This window comes from Terrapene carolina, unplaced genomic scaffold (assembly GCF_002925995.2).
Source record: "Terrapene carolina triunguis isolate 2854851 unplaced genomic scaffold, T_m_triunguis-2.0 Scaffold85, whole genome shotgun sequence".
NCBI lineage: Eukaryota > Metazoa > Chordata > Testudines > Emydidae > Terrapene > Terrapene triunguis.
The window spans coordinates 13076479-13086183 of record NW_020664436.1 but is presented as its reverse complement, the minus strand read 5'-3'; the positions used below and the strand labels follow the sequence as shown (position 1 = coordinate 13086183).

At 41.6% G+C, this 9705-nt stretch overlaps 1 protein-coding gene across 1 annotated transcript in view; it reads left to right on the top strand.

Moving 5' to 3' along the window:
• Window positions 1–11: 11 nt before the first annotated feature.
• The window catches only part of CNST (consortin, connexin sorting protein), an 86558-nt gene continuing 76864 nt past the window's right edge, over window positions 12–9705 (top strand). Inside the window, exons 1-3 of the mRNA XM_024210280.2 lie at window positions 12–227; window positions 943–1003; window positions 2692–2791. The gene's annotated coding sequence lies outside the window, so the exon portion shown is untranslated. The remainder of the gene's footprint in view (window positions 228–942; window positions 1004–2691; window positions 2792–9705) is intronic.

Here is a 9705-nt window from a genome sequence, read left to right as displayed (position 1 = left end):
CGTCACTTCCGCTTCCGCTAGCGGGAGGCGGTACACGGTCCCAGTCTCTCTAGCGTCCCCGCTCTATGATTTTGGGCCGTCAAGTCTCCTCCTCTCTATGGTGCCAGCCCTGCGTTGCCGGGAGTCTGCAGCGTTGCCTACGGAGGTCAGGTCGTGCCCGCCAGGGACCCCTCGCCCAGCGCCGGCCATGCCCGCCCGGACCCCTGCGGGGGCAGCCGGGCACCTAGGTAGGAGATGGAGGCTCCTCTGCCTGCCACCCCTCCCCCTGCCCGCGCGGAGCCGGGTCCGTCGCTGCGGGACCCCCGGGGGGGGGAGGGTGACCCGGGAACGAGCAGAGGCGAAGGGTGCGGCTGCGGGGCCCGGGTGGCCGCGGCTCTGCGGCGGGGAGATGCGGGGCCGGGTCATGGGGCGGACCGGGGGAGGAGGGTCGATGCGGAGGCGACGTGGAGCGGGGCGGAGGCTCTCGCACCAGCCCGCGGGACGGCGCGGAGCCTGGGGGCAGCGCGGCGGGGGTGGCCCTGAGATGCCGCCTCTCCTGGCGCGCACCCTGCTGCCAGTGCCGCCCTCTGGGGAGGGTGTAAACACCGCGCCGCGCCGGGGGCCGCGTCCTGCTCTGAGTGAGGACCCCGGCGGGTGGCTGTTCGGATGGGAGCGAGCGGGGTAGCTGCGCTGCTCTGGGCAGTGGCGCCCGGCGCGCGCGGGGGTCCATAGGCTGCTTAACAGTCGATGCTTGAAATTCACCTGATGTCTGATTTTCATGTATTTATTTATTGGTGTTTGAATGGGTCTGAAGCCATGTAACTTATAGAGCAATGGGAGAGACGGTCATACGTATTAATGTGATCTTACTGCAGCACAATGTGAGTAATGAAAACAATACCAATGGTTGCTCAACCTCCTAAACTAAGATATTAATTATATATTGCTTCCCTTATAATTTAGGAGTTCTGCTGGAGGTCAGCGGATGAAGCTGAAGATTAAATAGGAAGGCTTATTTTAGCAGGTATTTGATTAATTTGAAGTGATGTGCTCTACCTCCAAGTCTCCGGAGTCATAGGTGAATGGGCTTCTGGTACTTGTGAATAGGTCCCAGGGCCGTCCAGAGGATTCAGGGGCCTGGGGCAAAGTGGGGGAGCTGCGGCATTTGTAGTCACCCGACGGCGGTCCGGGTTTTTGGTGGCGGAGGGCCCTTCAGTCGTTCCGCGTCTTTGGCAGCACTGAAGGACCCGCTGCCGAAGACCCGGACCGCCGCCGGGCCAGGGCTCACGGGGCCCCTGCGGGGTCCGGGGGCTGGGGCAAATTGCCCCACTTGCCCCCCCCCAGGCAGCCCTGATAGGTCCAGTGCGTGCCTCTGCTTCTGTGCCTAACAGAATGAACTTGACATGATACTTGTCACTTACACTACTGCCCTGTCCACCAGGTTTTGACTAGCAACTGTGAAACTTCACATAATGGTCATTTTCACTGGGCTGTTGCTGTGAAAAAGCTCTAAGCAGCAACATTGACAATGGAGATAGCTATCTGCATACTCAGGATTGAATTGGTTTACATGTCATTCACGATTGGAAGGTATCTTCACAACTATAAGGTCTAGCAACTATTTTTTTAAATGAGCTTACTTTCTGGAGAAACTGATGGCGTAAACTTTTCCCCACCAACCCCTTGCCAGGGAAAGTACCTTATTGGTCACTGGTGAGTAAATTTTTCAAGCCCCAGAAACAAAATACTACATTTTGGGGGTTGCACCAGTGCTTTTGACATTTGGAATTCCTTGACCCTTTGACATCTCCAACCAAATAGTTGATTTAGGCCCTGCTTCTGCAACTGCAGTTGAGTACCATGTTAATCTTCACTGACTCTTAGGGGAAAAAAATCTGTTCAGCTGAGCGATGTGTAAGTTCTCAATCCATTTTTGAATGAGGCTTTTATGTTTTTAATTGAGTGATTAGTAAGAGGTTTACTGATCATAAAGAGTTCTGTTTTCTTAGAGAAAGTATTCACTGCTGTCCGCAAATATAGTTTTACTGTGCGATTTTGTATCCTTTGTTTTTAAATGATACTGAGGTGTTCTGAAAACACTTCTTGCCAAATGTAGTGCTTAATACAGAAATAGTAGTCCAACAGATGTCAGTGGGGTTACTCAGAGTAGTTGGGATTTATTCCAGGGACTATTTGTATGATCAAGCCCCAAGTTTATTCTGCTGTCCTTCATAGAGAAGACACTACAGTTTTCTTCACATCAGGATTTATTTGAGTACAGGCCTTTCCTTCACTAAGGATTGTGGTTGACTTTAAGGTAAATTGTGCTTTCTTTTAACCGGGGAATTCTATTGTTGCTCTGTTCTATTTTTATGGTGTAGAAATAAAAAAATCTTTTACATCAATAATTTTATAGACTTCTCTGTTCTGACATTACGATATAATAACATTGGTTTTATGATAAGATTTCTCATACTTCTCATCTTTCCGTTCTTCTGTGTATTTTGGGAACTGGGAAAGGACTCCTGTATACCACTGCTAGAGGTCAAAGAGATTTTTCCTCTATTAACCCATGTCGTTATTGGGAACATATGTATTTGTGCATGAAATAGATAGAATAAACAATATTTGTTTATGGTTAGAACTTACTGTCATTAAGTACCCAAATGTATCTTGTTTTAAATGCTTTATTTTTACTGAATTTTATTGCAGAATGAGATACCAGATAACTGCATATTGAATCTTTCAGGGCTAAAGAAATCTTGCTGTCCTTACAATATCTTTGAGAAACTATTGAAGTTTTAGTAAAATGGTAAGTGCTGTAATTTTCTGATCTAGAAAATGACTCAAAAATAGAAAATTAACATGACTGTATGATATATACTTTCTAATTTGTGAAGACTTACACCTCCACCAGGTAAAAAGATTCAAATACACTATCTGTGTACAGTGGTAGCCAGATTATTGTTTCAACAAACTAAGCAGCCTAATGTACTCAGCAGGGGTGTTTCTTGTTAGCCACTCTGAAATTCTTGGTTTCCTTTCATAACTGAGGATTATAAAAACTTGGCTGGACAAATTAACTATTTGATTTATTTTTCTTGCTTCAAACATAGATTAGAATCTGGTCAATATTTTCTCAGGTCATTGTCGGTAAAGAAGTAGAATGTCATTTGCAGGTGTTGTCATAATAGTTAGTAGGTGTCCCATAAAGAAATGAAAGATCTGTTGTTCAACAGATTTTTGCCTGTGTTACGTGTGTGGCCTCATATCTGGGAATGTTTGAACAAAAATGGGAGGAGTCACCAGAAAGAGTTGTTCATTCAAAAACAAGTGATCAGACACCAGTTCTCCTGCTACCACCATCACATACACTTCAAACTGAAATTAATTCATCTTTAACAATTATAAAGTTCAGTCGTCTCCTCCTACACATAATTTGGGACCCACAAATAGGTGTGCAACCTATTGTTTGTATAAGACATCTGTCTGCAACGTGAAAGACCATAATGAGATCAGCTTTTATTGTAATCCCAACTGCTACACTTATATAGTCTATAATCCTTAAATTATTGTCTCTTCTATGTACAAAATAACAAACGGAGGTGACTTGAAGCTTAGGATCAGGCCTTTTGTTTACATCATGGCCAAACTCCAGTGACTCGGGAAGCAAGAGTCCGCGCCTGCTTAGAAACCCGTCTGTGCCATATGACAGTGTAAAAAGCTTCTAGGCTAGCATCTTAACCCCTTCTTTATCAGGTTTTTCCCCTTTAAATAAGTTGAGTCAATCTTGCATATTAGTGGGGCGCACTTCTGTGCAGACTGTGGCTAGAAATGCCAAGTTAATTGCATTTTGAGGCCTTTTCTGAGCACTAGATTCATGCTGAATGCATCTCATTAATGCAAGCTGACGTTAAGTAAAGTAATATCAGGACTACTCCACCTATAATATATTTTGTTTTACACACTATACTGTTTGGTATTCTGGCTTTACAAACCCTGCATTGGAGTTGACAACTTGACAATAAAGGAATTAGCTAGCAAAAAAATAAAAATAAATAAATAAAATAAACTAGTGGTCTCTGTTCAGTCCCTAATGAACAGATCTGTGTCCAGTGATGCTAATGGTAGTGTCCATATCACCATACCGTTGGCACTAAGTGGCACTCTTTTTGACATCTTATTAGAGATGCCAAGGATTGTGTTGGCATGGAGATTGTCACTGCGGTTATGGGTTGAGGCACTTTGGCAGTGGAGCAACCTTTTCCATTCCATGTGTTGTATCTGTTCTGTGAATAGAGGGGACTTCAGTCATCAGAGCTATTAGAGCTATCAGTCTGGTACCTTTCACCAGCACTAAATTAACAGTAAATATTTTTTTGGCGGGGAGAGTGTGAAGAAAGCATATTTTTGTAACATGCTCCTTTTGACTTGCTGCAGGTTAGAAGCATTCTGAATATGGGCATGCAAATGAGTGCACTTTCCATTCCACCCCATTGTGTCTCAGAATTCCTCTGTTTAGAATTACTACTGAGATGCTTCAACTCACCCTGGTCATCTCCAAAAACTGTTCAACCCATTTGTCTCTGTTTTACTCACTTCTTACCTTCAATAGTCTGTATTTTAACCCATGTACTGCTTAAGAATGTGTGTCATGATAAATATGTGAATTTGCTATGAACAATGTTTTTTTGTTTACCTATAATAACTGAGAGAAGACTTGTGAAGTAGGCATATTATTTATCTACCTGTATATTGTTGTAAAGTCTTTGAAAACAAATTTCTGTTTTTAAAAAAAAAAGGGGGGGGAGGAATAGAATGGAGAAAAGATGTTACTGTTGTAATGTTTCTGTAGACAAAATAGTTTTGAAGAGTTACAAGACAGCAAAAATTGTTTGCAAACCATCTTGGTAGCTTAACTCTTTGCAGTCACTTCTGTGCTCATCCCACATATAGTCTTTGCTCTGATGCTGTGGTCTATTTTATCTTCAAGCTAAATCCCTAAAATCTCACCTGACCGTGTGTGCACTAGATCTGCCTTTGTCATCCTATTTGGTAGAATTTTCTTGTTTTATTTTCTTTTTTACTGTAATTTCATGATGAACTCAATTGAAAATCTATTCAGCTTTCATAGAAGACATAAACAGAATACATTTTATTAGAAAATCCTTTTTATATGCACTTTATAAAGTAATTCTCTAGTTTTTCACTTCTAATCATCTTGTACTTCTGTAAACCCCACCAACCAGAATATTTGCCGCCTCTTGATAAAATGGGCAGCCAGTTGATTTCATTGTAGAACCTGGAACATCACTGTCACTGAATTTTGTTAGTTAATGTTTTGCAACTTGGAGTATACATCTTAAATAATTCTTTCCTAATGGTTAAATCTTTGAATTGTGTGTACCTTTTGCCTTGCAATTAGAAAGCAATGTTCTGAAGATGCTTTAGACCAGGGGTTCTCAAACTTCATTTCACTGCAACCCCCTTCTGACAAAAATTATTACACAACCCCAGGAGGGGGGGACCGAAACCTGAGCCCGCCCAAGCCCTGCTGTCCTAGGTGCCGGGGCAAAGCCTGAGCTCCAACACCCCGGGCAGGGGTCCCAAAGCTGAAGCCCAAGGACTTCAGCCCCAGGTAGGGGGCCTGTAACCTGAGCCCTGCTGCCCAGGGCTGAAGACCTCGGGCTTTGGCTTCAGCCCTGGGGCCTAGCAAGTCTAAGCCAGCCCTGGCGACCCCATTAAAATGGGGTTGTGACCTACTTTGGGGTCCCGACTCACAGTTTGAGAACCGCTGCTTTAGACCAGTCTCTCATAGCACTCTTGTCCCATGCATTTAGCAATCTGTTCTGTAGCTGTTGCATTATATTTGCATATTGTGATCAACCCATAAACTGGATAGCCTCTGTCTAGAAAGCTATAGAGAAGAAGGCTTGTAAATTATTCAGTAATACAGGGGCAACTTCTGTTATACATGTCCTTGTGCCCTTGCAGAGGTATTTGACGTTCACAGCATTGAGTTTTCACATTTGGCCATAGGAACATTTTATATCCTTGACTGATTAAACACATTTACCCTAATTTCTTTAGAGGCTCCTTACTTTATCATCTAATTTCATATCTTTCCATGGGACAATATTAAAATCTCTTACTTTGGTTCCTAGAGGCAGCATTGTCTAGGGGTTAGAGCATCATGGGACTGGGAATCCAGTGGTGTGTAATTTTATCCCAGCTCTGCTGCTGTGTCATTGTCACCTAATCTCACTGTGCTTCATATTTTCCATCTGTAAAATGGAAGTGATTCTTGTCATACCTCCCTTGCAGTGATGTTGTGAAACTTTTTATTAATGTTTGTGAAGTGCTTTGAGATCCTTGTATGGAAGGCTGTGCATATTATTAGTTCCACAGGAAGGCTGTGCATATTATTAGTTCCACAGGAAGCCTTTTCTGTTTAAGTAATTTTTCACACAGATAGCATCACACCCATTATAGTTCTTTGGCTATCTGAACATAGGGGTGTTTATTTTTAATTATAACTTCTGTTAAACAAAGACCTTTACTAAACAAGCCAAGTTGACTTTTAATAGAATAAAAATTAAATCTTAGACTTGTCCATGAAACCTTTCCAAAAACTCCTTGCCAAAATTATTAGAAAGACAGTGTATGTAGCCAGCAACAACTTAGACAATTAGAACCAAAATCATATGGTTTAGTAACTTCTCATAGGAAGAGAGAGAATCTAGACAATCAATCAATTAGGGCCAAATTCATCACTGCCATAAGTGGCCACAACTCTATTAATGTCAACCTTTCATGCCAATAATGGAATTTGATTGGTTTTTAATATGTAGTTGGATCATGTGCTTGCTTCTCTCAGGTTAAACATGATTGAGAAGTCCTTTCTGAGTGTGCTCAGTGTGCATATGGTACAGTCAGATTTTTCAAACTCTGGTACCTAAAACAATGGCAACTAAATCCATATCTGTCTATCATACTTACGTGGACTTCATTACCATAGTATCTGAATGCCTCAGAATACTTTATGTATTTATCCTTACAACACCCCTGTGAGGTAGGGCAGTACTATTATCCCCATTTTACAGGTGGGGGACGGAGGCATAGAGAGGCTAAGTGATTTGCTCAAGGTCACACAAGAAGTTTGCATTAGAACAGCGCTCCCTAGTCCTAGACTAGTGCTCTAATCACTGGACTATCCTTCCTCTCTAAATAAAATAAATGACAATTTTTCAGAGATGTTGAATATCCACAACTCCCATTGAAGTCAGTTAGTGATGCTCCATAACAGTAAGTAGTAATTTTGAAAATTCCTCAGGTTGGGCCTGCAGATTTAGTAAGAGAGAGACTGTACCTGTGGCCCTGGTAAACTCTGTAGATAATGCCTGCAGATCATAACTGTTTTATAAGGCGTTACATTCAGATTTCCTCTGTCCCTGTCATTATATTTGCAGCCCTTGATATGGTATAGAGACTGTAGAAGTTGTCGTCCATGCTGATTGTTTGGATTAGTCAGAAGCATTTAATACCATTGATCATGAGGTTTTGTTTCCTTAACTATGAAACCAGGCATGAGTGTATGGGAATAGTCTTGAAAGGTTCTGTTCTTATTTCAGACAGGTGTTTCTGCGTAACTTCTCGTCTTCCCTTCAAGGTCTCTTTTGAAAGATTCCAACTTTCAACGTATATTTGATATTGGTGGCAGGGATAGTGAGACATTTTGGACCATGGTACCAGCAATTTGCCAAAGACATTCAACTCCTACTTTCTTCCTAATCTAACCCAGATGGTACAGTATATCAGCTTTCTCAGTGCCTGGCTCAGCTAAGGATTTAGCTGGGAGTGAGGTAGCTAATGCTCAATTCAGATAAGACAGGTAATACTTGTTAGTTGGAGTTTACTGAGGGTGGCTTCCTCACCTTTGTCAAGGAAGGTTTCTCAATCTAGGAAAACCTTTGGATCCTGATTCCCAGGTGTCCAAAATAGCATTTTTTCTCAAGGATTAAAATAATTTATCTCAATGTGGAGCTTTCTATAGTTATCCATGCTTGTATCTCCTTCAGATGGTATTATATTGATCTATCCTTAAAGATATTTTCAATACATAAATTCTTTTTCACACGTGGATGAGGTATTTATGTACTTAGATTTGTTGGACAGAAAGTTCTTAAATTTTATACTCTATGAAAACTGCTGCTGTCATACGCATGTAATTTGTAAAGTGTAAAAAAAGCTAAAAATGGTTGAGAATTTGAACATTGGATGATAACAGACTGCAAATCACAGTGATGATTGAACTTGGTGATAGTCTGAACAAATAAGAGTTCTCAGTCATGCTTGTAGCTATTTCCAGCGTTTCACACTAACTCAGACATTCTAGGCTTCAGAGTGACGCACAAAAAAATGAATGACGGTCCTGGAATCTCAAATTTTTTATATTACATTTTGTATTTGTACATGTATTCAGAGATGCAACAATGGACACATTTTTAAAAACTTAAAGTATAATGCAAACTGGGCTTAAGGAAAAACTTCTTGTGGGCTTGCCCAATAGACGTTAAATTGTTGGTTCCCTTAGCTGTAAGGCTACGTCTACACTACCTGCCTGAATCGACGGGTAGAAATCGATCTCTCGGGGATCGAATTATCACGTCTCGTCGGGACGCGACATTCAATCCCCGAATCGACGCTTGTACTCCACCAGTGGAGGTAGGAGTAAGCGCCGTTGACGGGGGAGCCGCGGAGGTCGATTTGCCACCGTCCTCACAGCGGGGTAAGTCAGCTCTGATACGTCGAATTCAGCTACGCTATTCACGTAGCTGAATTTGCGTATCTTAAATCGACCTTTCCCCGTAGTGAGGACGTAGCCTCAGTCTTGGACTCTAAAAACCCAAACAAAATGTGGGCAATCAGCAATGGGTCTAACTGCCAGACTTTACCAATTGCACTTCAAAATAGTGTTTTACTATGGACAATAACAAGGGATAAAACAATTAGTACACATTTTAAAAAAAACAACCACCACCAAGGGCCAAATTCCGTTCTGCTATATCAGTTTAAATCACAATGTAGCTGAATGCAGAATTTGCCCCAATGAAACTTGAAAAGGGAAAATGTCAGGTATTTTTATAAAACACAAAAGTAAAAACTAGCTATAGCATAAATGTCTGAAAATACTTTGTTTTAATCTTTTCAAATGTACAATAATTTACTCTATTTATTCATTTTTAAAAGCAGTTGGTAGGTATTATCTTTTCTCACTGAGGGCTGGTCTACACAGGTTAAGCACTAACTTAACTTGGGAAGTTGCACTGATTTCACTAACACAGGTTCTGAACTATTTTAGTTAAATCTGTGCTCCAACGGTGTAGATCAGCCCTAATACAGTTTGACAAAATGACAGGCATCAAGAACATTACTGTCATTTCACACCTGCTTTTCCCTCTCCACTTCTATTATTTAAAACGCTACTGATATTTGAGTGTAGGTTATTTTTAAAGCCGTGTGGTTTGTGTCCATGATGTAGCCTTGCCGTGTTTTACAGTAAAAACATTTTTTTTTCATCATCATGGTAAGGATGGGAGAGTAGATTTTGTCTGGTGTATTTTCAGGACTGCTTCTCAGAGCTGTGTAATTAGTATAACTGGGAAAATTAGACCTTGAAAACAGCATATGGAGGCTTCTTCTCAGAAGACTCCTAGTAATTTACTA